Below are 12739 nucleotides of genomic sequence, written 5' to 3'. Positions count from 1 at the left end.
AGGGCAATTAGCACCTCTTCTGGAGTGGGGGGTGGGGTGAGCTAATTACCTTTTGACTTCTGTTACTATGTTCAGAAACTGCCTTTTAGATTGAGGTGAACAGAAACTGCATTTCTAAAAAGCACCACGGAATTTAGCAAAATTTCTTGAGTCGCTTCTCCTCGATTCCCACACAGGTTTCCAACTCAGTTGGTATCCATGTGGCTCATGTCCAGGAGTGAACATCTCAGCAGCAAATTGCACGGTTAAGGTAAAAGGCAAGGAAAGTGGCATCTCGAACTGGCTCCGCGGTCAGAGCATTCTCACAATGTGATCTGTCGTTCTCGGATTGTAATGCTACCTCCGGTTTTAGGGTGGAGAACATTCTTTGGGGCTCTTATTCTGAAAAAAAAAGACACAGTGACTGAAACTATGCTGCACGGTATGATATGGATCACGGCCTGCTCAGGTCTATGCATTTTCCCTGTAGTCCGGTGTGTTTCGTGTTCCGTGTAAACGTGAAAGTCGTCCTGTTTCGAGCAATGGGTGAACTCATTTAGCAAAGCAAGAATGGCAATTCCAGTAATGTCAAGCAGCTCATGGTTATTTGACCAAATCATAAGCGAACCCATATTCTCACGCACTCAGAGATACATTTTTAGCTGAAAAGAGTCTGAGAAGATAGACTCAGCTTACCATTGATTTTTGTCTGGATTGATGGGCTATCAATATCTGCTGCGAAATTAACATTGTAGCCGGTCACATCCCAGCAGCTGTGCGAGTCCGAGAGGAATCATGGAACCCATTTCATGTTACTTTGCATTTGTTGTTATGCAGGAGCACAATTGGAAATAGAAGAAAATGAGGCGGCGCGGCCGGCAGGTAGTGTGGCCGAGCGGTCTAAGGCGCTGGATCCAGGTTCCAGTCTCGAAAGGGGCGTGGGTTCGAATCCCACCACTGCCATTTCTGCTGATCAACTCCAACGCTGCAGCTTGTTAAAAAGCTGTTTCGGTGCCCACTGTAAATGGATGTCAAAAACAAAAGTAAAATGGGTTTGCTTCCCAGGGAACTAACTGTGGTGTGAGATACTGCCAAATATTTCAAAATGTCTCTACTGTCATGATCGTGTTCGCCTCCCGCGCGGAAAATCGCAAACAGTTCTGCCAACCCAGGCAAGTTGAGCTTTTACTGGAACCGAATGGAGACTGTTATTTTATCGTTGTTGTGAAACGAAGTCCTCTGGTGACTCTACTCGTTGTTATTTGGGTTTCTAGCTAATGGGAAAATCGTTCCAATGAATTTCGATGACATATCTTGTTGAATTTCTCCCATTTCCTTCATTTCCGTCCTGGAAACATCGGAGGGGAAAGGTAGTCTAATCGAGACTGTGTTTGGTGAAATTCACTTTTTACGGCCAATTCTTATTATGTTCTGTCTTCCTCTCTTTTCAGCATTGTCTGGAAAGTGGTGGTGCACTAAGGCTGCAGTATGTTTGAAAGAGTCGTTTGGAAATGCCCTGTTGTTAGTTGTGAGATTACTTTATGACTCATGCCCTCGGATTGTATCACATTTAGCATTCATGCATCTCTGTGTCTGAAAATGCATGAGGTATGCCAGTTTTGTTTGTGTTCCGTGTTAAATGCTTTCTGTTTTGCAATTCGCACAATACATTTCGATTTAACAGGGTTTCTGAGGTAACTTCCAGCAGCAAAAATCCTCAGCTGAGGATCTGGGAAAATTTCACAGAGTATGGTCAGTCGGAGCTAAAGTAAGGAAGTCGTTCGTTTCTGCAGTGTTTCACAATACTACCTATCCCGTGAGCAGTGAGAACAGACTAAATGATTGTGCCACAGACTGCGAGGGCAAACTCCGCTAAAAAGAAATCCTTTAAAGCCGGTGGAAGCAACATGACGTTATTGGGGTACACCGTGGAAAAAGATACTTCGGTGGACCTCGTCCATGCTCACCACATAGCCAAAATTAAACAAGTCCCGTTCCCCAGCATTTGACCCCAATCCCTCTAAACGCATCCTATCCAGAAACTCACCCGAATACCTTTGCAATTTTCTGAGTGTAATAGCCTCCTCCACTTCCTCTGGTAGCTCATTCCAAACACGCACAACCTTCTTTATGGGAAATGTGCCTCAGGTCCTTTGTCACTTTCAGCCCACTCACATTAAAGCTATGCTGTCGAGTTTTCAAGTCACACCAACTTGGGTAAAACACGGAAATACTCAGTTTACCACCCTTCCATAAGGTCATGTCGCAGCTGTTACGCTGCAGGGAAAGTCGTCCCAGCCTATTCCACCTCGCCCTACGGTACAAACATCGACGACATCTTTGTCTATATTTTGTCATCAATTTAACGTGTCTTTTTTTTTTACGTTTTCAAGATGTCGATTACGCTGGACAACAACGAGCTATTGGAAACAGAAAGGTGAAACGAAGAACGGATTCAACTTTCAGTGCGGGACGCCACTGTGCCGCAGCACGATTGGCTGTGGCTTGTTTCTGTAGTGTAGTGGTCATCACGTTTGCCTTGCACGCGAAAGGTCCCCAGTTCGAAACTGGGCAGAAACTGCTTTGTTCTTCCACTGCAGCCTTTTACATGGACAAGAGGTGAGCTTTCTTGTTTGCTTTCCCATCTGCAAACCTGCCTTAGAATTTGCTTGAACAAATCTGCTCTCGTAGTGAAATGTAATGCAATTCCATTTAATTACAGTGCAAAGCGTTGATAAGTTTTTCTCCAACTTGGTTCTGATCATATGCCATTCTGTTTGAGAGTGTAGTTACCGCCTTCTGATCCTTCCACGAAAAGCAGTACCGCATTTGCATTCCTTGCGCAGGCGGCTCGGTTCAAAGACAGGAAAGAAGCTGATGCTTTGGTGTCACAGCGCACCACGAATTCCTGAACTTGTCTGTCTGTCAAATGTACCCCAAGGTACATTTGACAGAAAGACCTCATTTGGAAGCTGTCAATCGTTATTCGACGTGCGAGAATTGGCACCAGATGTCCTGAATCATGTTTTGGAGCAATTCGCACGTTAGTGGCTCATTCAATCAGCAACAGCAATAAAAGAAATTGCACTCTCAGAGGAACCTTTCGACTTGCGCATTCATAGCGTCGCTAGTATTAAGGTCCGCCCCGAGATCTAAATCATGTTGGAACTGAAACGGAGGAATCGGCGAGTGGGGAAGTGAGGCAGTTGCAGCTCTGGTGAAATTCCTTCTTTGTGATTCACTCAGCAGCCAGAGACGTGAAGGTGACTCAGGCGTGAGAGCTCTTCACATCGAGAACAAAAAGCACTCAAGGGCAGTTAGCACCTCTTCTGGAGTGGGGGGTGGGGTGAGGTAATTACCTTGTGACTTCTGTTACTATGTTCAGAAACTGCCTTTTATATTGAGGTGAACAGAATCTGCATTTCTAAAAAGCACCATGGAATTTAGCAAAATTTCTTGAGTCGCTTCTCGTCGATTCCCACACAGGTTTCCAACTCAGTTTTTATCCATATGGCTCATGTCCAGGAGTGAACATCTCAGCAGCAAATTGCACGGTTAAGGTAATAGGCAATGAAAGTGGCATCTCGAACTGTCTCCGAGGTCAGGGCATTCTCACAATGTGATCTGTTGTTCTCGGATTGTAATGCTACCTCCGGTTTTAGGGTGGATAGCATTCTTTGGGACTCTTATTCCGAAAAAGAAAACAGACACAGTGACTGAAACTATGCTGCACGGTATGATGTGGAACACGGCCTGCTCAGGTTTGTGTATTTTCCCTGTAGTCCGGTGTGTTTCGTGTTCCGTGTAAACGTGAAAGTCGTCCTGTTTCGAGCAATGTGTGAAATCCTTTCGCAAAGCAAGAATGGCAATTCCAGTAATGTCAAGCAGCTCATGGTTATTTGACCAAATCATAAGCGAGCCCGTATTCTCATGCACTCACAGATACATTTGTAGCTGAAAAGAGTCTGAGAAGATAGACTCAGCTTACTATTGATTTTTGTCTCGATTGATGGGCTTTCAATATCTGCTGCGAAATTGTCATTGTAGCCGGGCACATCCCAGCAGCTGTGCGAGTTCGAGAGGAATGATGGAATCCTTTTCATATGACTTTGCATTTGTTGTTATGCAGGAGCACAATTGGAAATACAAGAAAATGAGGCGGCGCGGCTGGCTGTAGTGTGGCCGAGCGGTCTAAGGCGCTGGATCCAGGTTCCAGTCTCGAAAGAGGCGTGAGTTCGAATCCCACCACTACCATTTCTGCTGATCAACTCCAACGCTGCAGCTTGTTGACATTCTGTTTTGGTGCCCACTGTATATTGATGTTGAAAACAAAAGTAAAATGGGTTTGCTTCCCAGGGAATTAACTTTGGTGTGGGATACTGCCAAATATTTCAAAATGTCTCTGCTGTCATGATCGTGTTCGCCTCCCGCACGGAAAATCGCAAACAGTTCTGCCATCCCAGGCCAGTTGTGCTTTTACTGGAACCGAATGGAGACTGTTATTTCATCGCTGTTGTGAAACGAAGTCCTACGGTGACTCTACTCGATGTTATTTGGGTTTCTAGCTAATGGGAAAATCGTTCCAATGAATTTCAATGTCATACCTGATTGAAGATCAACCATTTCCTTCATTTCCGTCCTGGAAACATCGGAAGGGAAAGGTAAACTAATCGAGACTGTGATTGGTGAAATTCACTTTTTACGGCCAATTCTTACTATGTTCTTTCTTTCTCTCTTTCAGCATTGTCTGGAAAGTGGTGGTGCACTCAGGCTGCAGTATGTTTGAAAGAGTCGTTTGCAAATGCCCTGTTGTTAGTTGTGAGATTACTTTATGACTCATGCCCTCGGATTGTATCACATTTAGCATTCATGCATCTCTGTGTCTGAAAATGCATGAGGTATGCCAGTTTTGTTTGTGTTCCGTGTTGAATGCTTTCTGTTTTGCAATTCGCTCAATGCATTTCGATTTCACAGGGTTTCTGAAGTAACTTCCAGCAGCAAAAATCCTCAGCTGAGGATCTGTGAAAATTTCACAGGGTATGGTCAGTCGGAGCTAAAGTAAGGAAGTCGTTCGTTTCTGCAGTGTTTCACAATACTACCTATCCCGTGAGCAGTCGAACAGACTAATTGATTGTGCCACAGACTGCGATGGCAAACTCCGCTAAAAAGAAATCCTTTAAAGCCGGTGGAAGCAACATGACGTTATCATCGCATCATGAATCACTCCTAAAACTTTGTGGTAAATGAATGAGCCTATCCCCTCTCAGGACCCTGCCATCCTGCACAATCTCTGTATGCTGATAACCCTCGGCCAGCGAGAGGGATAATGCGAGTTTCTCATATAAAAGAGAGGTTGCAGGAGGAACCCAATAGGACTGGCACATTTTGGGAGAGAGAAATAATGCTCATGTTTAGAGACAATTTCTTACTTTATTTTGATTATTCTTTTCTCTCTGCCCTAATAGTGATGGATTTTGAAGCTTCTTTCTCTGAGGATTGTAAGGAAGGACATACACACAAAAACATCAACAAAGGGAATTATTTGTCTGTCTGATTTCTCACCTGAACTGACACTGCCTTTATTAAACTTCTTTGAATATTTGAAGAAGATTCACAGACAGGAAACTCAAAAGAAATATTTAATCAAAATCTGACATGATCAATCAGAAACTGAAAACAACTGGCGTTTGAGAGTTGCATCCTCAGTCATTACAATCACTGCATATAATTTCTCCATCATATCCTCCCTGATGAGCTGTACCAAAGTCTTAGGTGATTGTTGATGTGTCCCATACCTGGGGGGAGGTGTCTTCCAGGTAGAGGAAGCTGGGAGCTGACAGGATGAAATGGGTTGGGGAGGAGATGGGGTTTGAATTACAGTCTCTGGGAGTTTTTGAACCTAGCTCAGTCAGCCATTACCCTCACGCCATGCGGGCTGACTGGGGGAGTATTGACCTGTTACTGTCTCTGTCTGTCTGTAAGGGCTGGGGGTCACTTGTTCCCTTTTTGCCTTTTCTATCTCTCTCTCTTGCTCTCTCTTTCTCTTCTCTCTCCTCTCTCTCTCTCCCTCTCTCGTTTTCTCTCTCACACTCTTATTCTTCTGCTCTTTCTTCTCCACCTCTTCTTCACTTCTCTTCTCCTCCTCCCCTCTTCTTCCTCTCTCTCCTCCCCTCTCTCTTCTCTCTGCCCTCTCTCTTCCCTCACTCTTCCCTCCCCCTCTCTCCTCTCTCTCCCCCCAGTCTCTCTTCATCTCTCTCTCTCTCTTGTTAGGATCGCACGGTGGCTCAGTGGTTACCACAGCTTCCTCACAGTGCCAGGAACCCTGTTCAAATCCTGCCCCAGGCGACTGTCTATGTGGAGTGTGCACATTCTGCCCAGTGTCTGTGTGGGTTTCCTCACTCGGTCCAATGGTGTGCAGGTCAGGGTGGACTGGTCATGGGGAAGTTGCCCATTAGGGTTAGGTGATTCGGAGATGCCGGTGTTGGACTGTGGTGTACAAAGTTAAAAATCACACAACACCAGGTTACAGTCCAACAGGTTTAATTGGAAGCACACTAGCCTTCGGAGCAACGCTTCTTCATCAGGTGATTGTGTTAGGTGAACTGTTCAGACGGAGAAAGGTCTGGGTGGGTTACCCTCCTACCCATCTGCCCACCCCTCTCTTTCCCCCAGTCTCCTACTCCCCTCTCCTCTGCCACCCTGCCGTCACCCTTCTTACCGATTGTCTCATCACTTTCCTCCCCCACTTTCACCGTCCTACCCATCTGCCCTTCTGTCTTTCACCCAATCTCCTCCTTCTCCCCCACCTCCAACTGCTCTGTCCTTCCGAATTCTCCTCGCCACCTTCTTCTGCTCTCACACCTCCTGCTGTCTACTCCCTCTCTCCACGCCACCACCTCCTCCCCCTCACCTCTTCTATCCCCATTAACATCCCCCCGCTCTCCTCCTCCTCGCCCCCATACCTCACCCACTCACCTCCTCCCCATCTCTGACACCTCATTTGCCCCTGATGCTCTCTGCCTCCCCCTCCCCCTCTCTCATTGCCCCTCACTCTTCCTCCTCTCTCTCTTCTCTCCCTCTCTCTCTTACACCCCTCTTTTCCACCCCTGCTCTCCTCCCCCTCTCCATCCTCCCCCTCTCCTCCCCTCACTCTCCTCCCCCTCTCTCTCCTCGCCCCTCACTCTCCTCCCCCTCTCCATCCTCCCCTAACCTCCCCTCTCTCTCTCTTCCCATCTCCGTCCTCCCCCTCTCCTCCCACTCACTCTCCTCCCCCTCTCTCTCCTCCCCCTCTCCCCACTCTCTCTGCCCCATCTCTCTCATCCCCTCTCTCCTCCCCCACACTCTCTCCTCTCTCCGCTCCCCTCTCTCTTCTCCCCTCCCCTCTTTCTTCTCCCCTCCCCTCTCTCCTCTTCTCCCTCCCCCTCCTCCTTCTCTCCTCTTCCCTCTTCCCTCTCCCCTCTCCCCTTACTCCTCACTACTCTCTCCTCTCACTCCTCACCACTGTCTCCTCTCCACTCTCTCCCTCCCCTCTCTCGTCTCTCCTCTCCCCTCTCTCCTCTCCCCTTCTATTCTCCACACTCTCCTCATCCGCTCTCCCCTCTCCTCCTCCCTCTCTCCTCTCTCCTCTCCCCTCTTCTCTCTTCCCTCTCTTCTCTCCCCTCTCCTCTCACTCCTCATTACTCTCTCCTCTCACTCTTCATCACCGTCTCCTCTCCCCTCCCTGCTCCCTCCTCTCTCCTCTCCTCTCTCTTCTCCTCTCCCGTCTCCCTTCTTCTATCTTTCCTATCTCCTTTCTCCGCTCCCCTCTTCCCCTCACTTCTCCCATCTCTCCTCTCCCCTGTCTTCTCTCCCCTCTCACCTTTCCCCTCTACTCTCCTTTCTCCCCTCTCCCGCTCCCCTCTCCACTCTCTACTCTCCCCCCTCTCACTCCTCACTACTCACTCCTCTCACACCTCACCACTGTCTCCTCTCCCCTCTACCCTCTCTTCTCTTCCCTCTCTCCTCTCCTCTCTTCCCTCTCTCCTCTTTCCTCTCTCCTCTCCCCTCACCTCTCCCCTCTCCTTTCTACCCTCTCCCGCTCACCTCTCCACTGTCCCCTCTCTCCTCTCCCCCTCTCCCCTCTCCTCCTCCCTCTCTCCTCTCCCTTCTTTCCTCTTCCCCCTCATCTCACTACTCACTCCTCTCACTCCTCACCACTGTCTCCTCTCCCCTCTCATCACTCCCCTCTCCTCTTTCTCCCCTCTCCTGCTCACCGCTCCACTCTCCCCTCTCTCCTCAACCCCTCTATCTTCATCCACTCTCCTTACCCCTTCTCTTCTTCCACCCTCTCCTTTCTTCACCTTCCCTGCTCGCCTCTCCCCCTTCCGCGCCCTCTCCTCCCCCTTGTCTCCACACTCACATCTTCCCCTCTCCCGTCCCCCTCTTCTTCACCCCTTCTCCCGAACTGCTTCCCTACCCCCATGTTCTCCCCTCGTATCCCTCCTCCAACCTGTCCTCCCCTCCACTCTCCCATCTCTCCTGTCCCCTCCTCCTCGGCTCTCCTCCCTGTCTCTGCTCCCCTTCCCTCCTCACTTTCCCCCTCCTTCCCCCACTTCCGCCTCTCCTCCCCCACTCTCTTCTCCCCCTCACCTCCCACCGTCCTCCCCTCCTCCTCATCTTCACCTCTCTCCTCCCCAATCCTCCACACATCCTCCATCCATCATGTCCCTCTCTCCTCCACCTCCCACCCCTTCTCCACACCCTCTCTCCTACTCCACCCCAGACTCCCCCTCGCCTCACACCCCAAACTCCCCTATGTCCTTGCTTCCTCCCCTCTCTCCTCCCCGTTCTCCTTCCCCTCTCTCCTAACCTCTCTACTTCCCTCTCCACCCTTTCACTCATCCCCCACTTCATTCGCTGTCTCCTCCCCTCCTCCAACTTCCACTTGCTCCGCACCTCTACTGTCCTTCATTCCTCTCCTTCTCTCCTACAACACCCCTCCCCTACACCCTACACGCCTCTACTCCCCTTCACGCCATCCACACCTCGCTTCTCAACCCCGTCCCCCTGTTCCCTCTCCTACCCAACTCCTCCTACTCTCTCCTCCCATCCCTCCTCCTATTCTCACCCAGCGTTCCCAGCTCCCTCCTACCCCCCATCACTTACAGCCCTCTCTCCACCCCTTCTTTCCTCTGCCCTGCCTCTTTCCCTAATCCCCTTATCCCCGCACCTCCCCCTCCTCCACCCTCTCTTCCCACCCTCTCTCCTCCCCTATCCCTCCCCCTCCCCTCCCCACTCTCCCTCCCCATTTCTCACATTGAAAGATGAGGCAAACAAAGTGGTCAAAAACTGCATGAAACTGGAAGATTGGGAAAGCGTTAAAGATCAGAAGAAAGCCACAAAAAGAGCGATGAAGAACCGTCGGAAAGAACAGGAGAGAAAAGATGCATCACAGAATTTAAAGATAGATAGCAGAAGTTTCTATGTAAACTTTAAATGAAAAAGACTGGCTAAGGTAAATGTTGGCCCTTCAGAGGATGAGAAGGGCCATTTAGTTATGGGATGTGATAAAATGGCTGAGGCACTGAACAGGTATTTTGTATCGGCCTTCACAGTGGGGTGCACGAATAACATGCCAGTGATTGACAAAGAGATGGAGTCGGTGAGGACCTGGAAACAAACATTATTACAGAACGCTAGTGTTGGGCAAGCTCATGGAGCTAAGGATAGACAAGTCTCCTGGTCCTGGTGTAATGCATCCCAGGGTTTTAAAAGAGACAGCGGGGGATAGAACATGTGCATTGTCAGTAATTTTCCCAATTTGCTGGACTCGGGGGCAGTTCCTGCAGATTGGAATACAGTGGCGCCGCTATTTAAAAAGGAAGGTAGACAAAAGATGGGGAAGTATAGATCAGTTAGTGTAACATCTGTAGTGGGGAAAATGATGGAGTCTGTTATCAAGGAAGAAAGAGCAAGGCTTTGCTGGATCCCCACGTGAATACCTTCCCAAACATGGAACAGCTGAATGACTTCTCCCCCATGTGCTGAAAATGTGTTGCTGGAAAAGCGCAGCAGGTCAGGCAGCATCCAGGGAACAGGAGAATCGACGTTTCGGGCATAAGCCGTTCTTCAGGGCTTATGCCCGAAAACTCCTGTTTCCTGGATGCTGCTTGACCTGCTGCGCTTTTCCAGCAATACATTTTCAGCTCTGATCTCCAGCATCTGCAGTCCTCACTTTCTCCCCTATGTGAACAGGATGATATTAAATAAAGACAATTGAATTTAAGACCTTTACAGATCTTAAAGTTTTTTTCCCCCACAGTCAGGGGAAAGGTCTCTTGTCAGTGTAAAGCCACTGGTGTGACATGAAGCTGGATGACAAAATAAATCTCTTTACACAGAATGTCTGTGTCAATGAGTCTCCAGTAGGTCTGGGAATTTGCAATTATTCTCACAATCCAGACATTTCCATGGTGCCCATCTCCTCACATATCTCCAAGTTGGATGACCTGGTGAATTCTTTCCCATTAATACAACATATTTAAGGCTTCTCTGTCTGTGAATGTTTTTAGATTGTTAACTGGATAATAGTAAATAATTTCTGAAGTCAGTTCACTGGAACACTCACACTCTTATATGTGTGTGTGTGCATGTGTCTGTGTTGGTGTTTGACCACACAGAATGTTGTTAAAAACCTTTGCTCACTGATATACCAGATAATCATGTTCCCTTTATGTTCAAGTGGATTTAGTGACTCTGATGGATCTTCATATCATGTTTGATTTGTCTCACTTCTTGCGAGAGGTGCAAGTGGAGTTCAATGCAGCTAAATGTGAGGTGATGCACTTTGGGAAGAATAACAGGAAGGCAGAGTATTGGGTCAATGGAAAGATTCTTGGTAGTGTGGATGTGCAGAGGGATATTGGAGTCCATTTACATAGATCCCTGAAATTTGCCACCCAGATGGATCGTGCTGATAAGGCGGCATTCGGTGTGTAAGGCCTCATTGGTAAAGGGATTGAGTTCTGGAACAGCAATATAATGCTGCAACCATACAAAATGCTGGTGTGGCCACAGTTGGAATATTGTGTACAGTTCTGGTCGCACCATTACAAAAAGGATGTGGAAGCATTGGAAAAGGTGCAGAGGAGATTTATCAGGATGGTGCCTGGTCTGGAGGGAAAGTCTTATGAGGAAAGGCTGAGAGACTTGGATCTGTTCTCATTGGAAAGAAGGCTGCTCAGGGGGGATTTGATAGAGACATATAACATAATCAGAGGATTAGATAGGGTAGACAGTGAAAGTCTTTTTCCTAGGGTGATGATGTCAGCTTGTACGAGAGGCAACAACTACAAATTGAGGGGTGATAGATTTAAGACAGATGTCAGAGACAAATTCTTTACACAGAGAGAGTGGTAAGTGTGTGGAATGCCCTACCAGCTAAGGTAGTCAACTCAGCCACATTCGGGAGATTTAAACAATCCTTAGAATAGCTCATGGATGATTTTGGGAGAGTGTAGGAGGACGAGTTGAGAAAATTCCACAGGTCGGCGCAACATTGAGGGCTGATGGGCCTGTTCCGCACTGTATTGTTCTATGTTTTATGTTCTATAATCTGAATCTTTTTCCAAGATAGAAATGATAAATTCTAGAGGCCATAGATTTCAGGGGACAGGGGGAAATTTAAAGAAAATAAAAACCGAAAGAACAGAAGATGCGGAAAATCAGAAACAAAAACAGAAGTTTCTGGAAATGCTCAACAAGTCTGGAAGCATCTGTGAAGAGAAATCAGAGTTCACGTTTCTGAGGAAGGACCCGAAACATTAACGGATTTTTATTTTCACAGATGCAGCAAGACCTGCTGAGCATTTCCAACAACATGTGAAAAACAGAGTTATGTCAGGCAAGTTTCTTATGCAAAAGGTGGCAGATGTTTAGAATGTACTCTCCTGGGAGGTGGTAAAAGCAGAAACAATCACAATGCTTAAGAGGTATTTGGGCAGGTACATAAGCTGGCAGGGGTTGGCAGGGAAATGGATCATGTCCAGGCAGGTGGAATTAGTTTGGAATGGCATCATGGTCTGCACAGACATGATGGGCCCATTATTCCGGTGCTGTACTGTTCTGTTTTCCAGGGAGTACAATGTGTGGAGCGAGTTAATATTTTTTAGAACACACAGTGAGATGATACATTTTGAGAGAAGCAATATCGAAAGGAAATATATATTTGGATTGCACAGACACAAAGACTAGAGCCTGAGGGAAGGGGGGACAATGTCTACAATTCTTTAAAGGAGAGAGGACATAATCAAAGTGTTTTGATCAAAACATATGGGATCCTGGGTTTCATTAAACAATTTAGTTGACTGGTTACGTCACAGTCAATCATTGTATCCAATTCAGATCAACAGATTCCTGCTCAGGAAGGATCTGAGTGATGTTCAGGGTGTGGGGTACAGACTTACTGGTGTGGTGCACTGGTGAAGAAAATGCAGTCACTGGATTGATTTGAAAAAATGCTATTTTCTTTGAAGAAATCAAGTTGAATATATCTTGATAGATTAAAATAGATTAAAATGGATTATAACACATCTAGATAGAGCAGACAATAAAATAAATTGCATTTGATAGGTGATGGCTCAAAATTTAAGATTAGATATAATGTTTTGAGAAAGTGGGAGATGAGCAAGTGTTCCCGCTGATTGCATTGGCTGAAAATATGCAGAACATTCTGCCTATTATGGTGGTGCAAGTAGAGATGATCAATGATTAACAAATACGA

At 47.2% G+C, this 12739-nt stretch overlaps 2 non-coding genes across 2 annotated transcripts; both read left to right on the top strand.

Annotated features, from left to right (window-relative positions):
- Positions 1 to 860: 860 nt before the first annotated feature.
- On the top strand, positions 861 to 942 carry trnal-cag (transfer RNA leucine (anticodon CAG)). The gene has a single exon. It is a non-coding gene; the product is annotated as a tRNA-Leu (tRNA).
- A 1544-nt stretch (positions 943 to 2486) lies between these two features.
- On the top strand, positions 2487 to 2559 carry trnaa-ugc (transfer RNA alanine (anticodon UGC)). Its single transcript has one exon. It is a non-coding gene; the product is annotated as a tRNA-Ala (tRNA).
- The last annotated feature ends 10180 nt before the right edge of the window (positions 2560 to 12739 follow it).

This window comes from Chiloscyllium plagiosum, unplaced genomic scaffold (genome assembly GCF_037043375.1).
Source record: "Chiloscyllium plagiosum isolate Xiang-an unplaced genomic scaffold, Cpla_swu_hap1 HiC_scaffold_33, whole genome shotgun sequence".
NCBI classification, from domain to species: domain Eukaryota; kingdom Metazoa; phylum Chordata; class Chondrichthyes; order Orectolobiformes; family Hemiscylliidae; genus Chiloscyllium; species Chiloscyllium plagiosum.
This window is presented reverse-complemented; position numbering and strand designations above follow the sequence as displayed.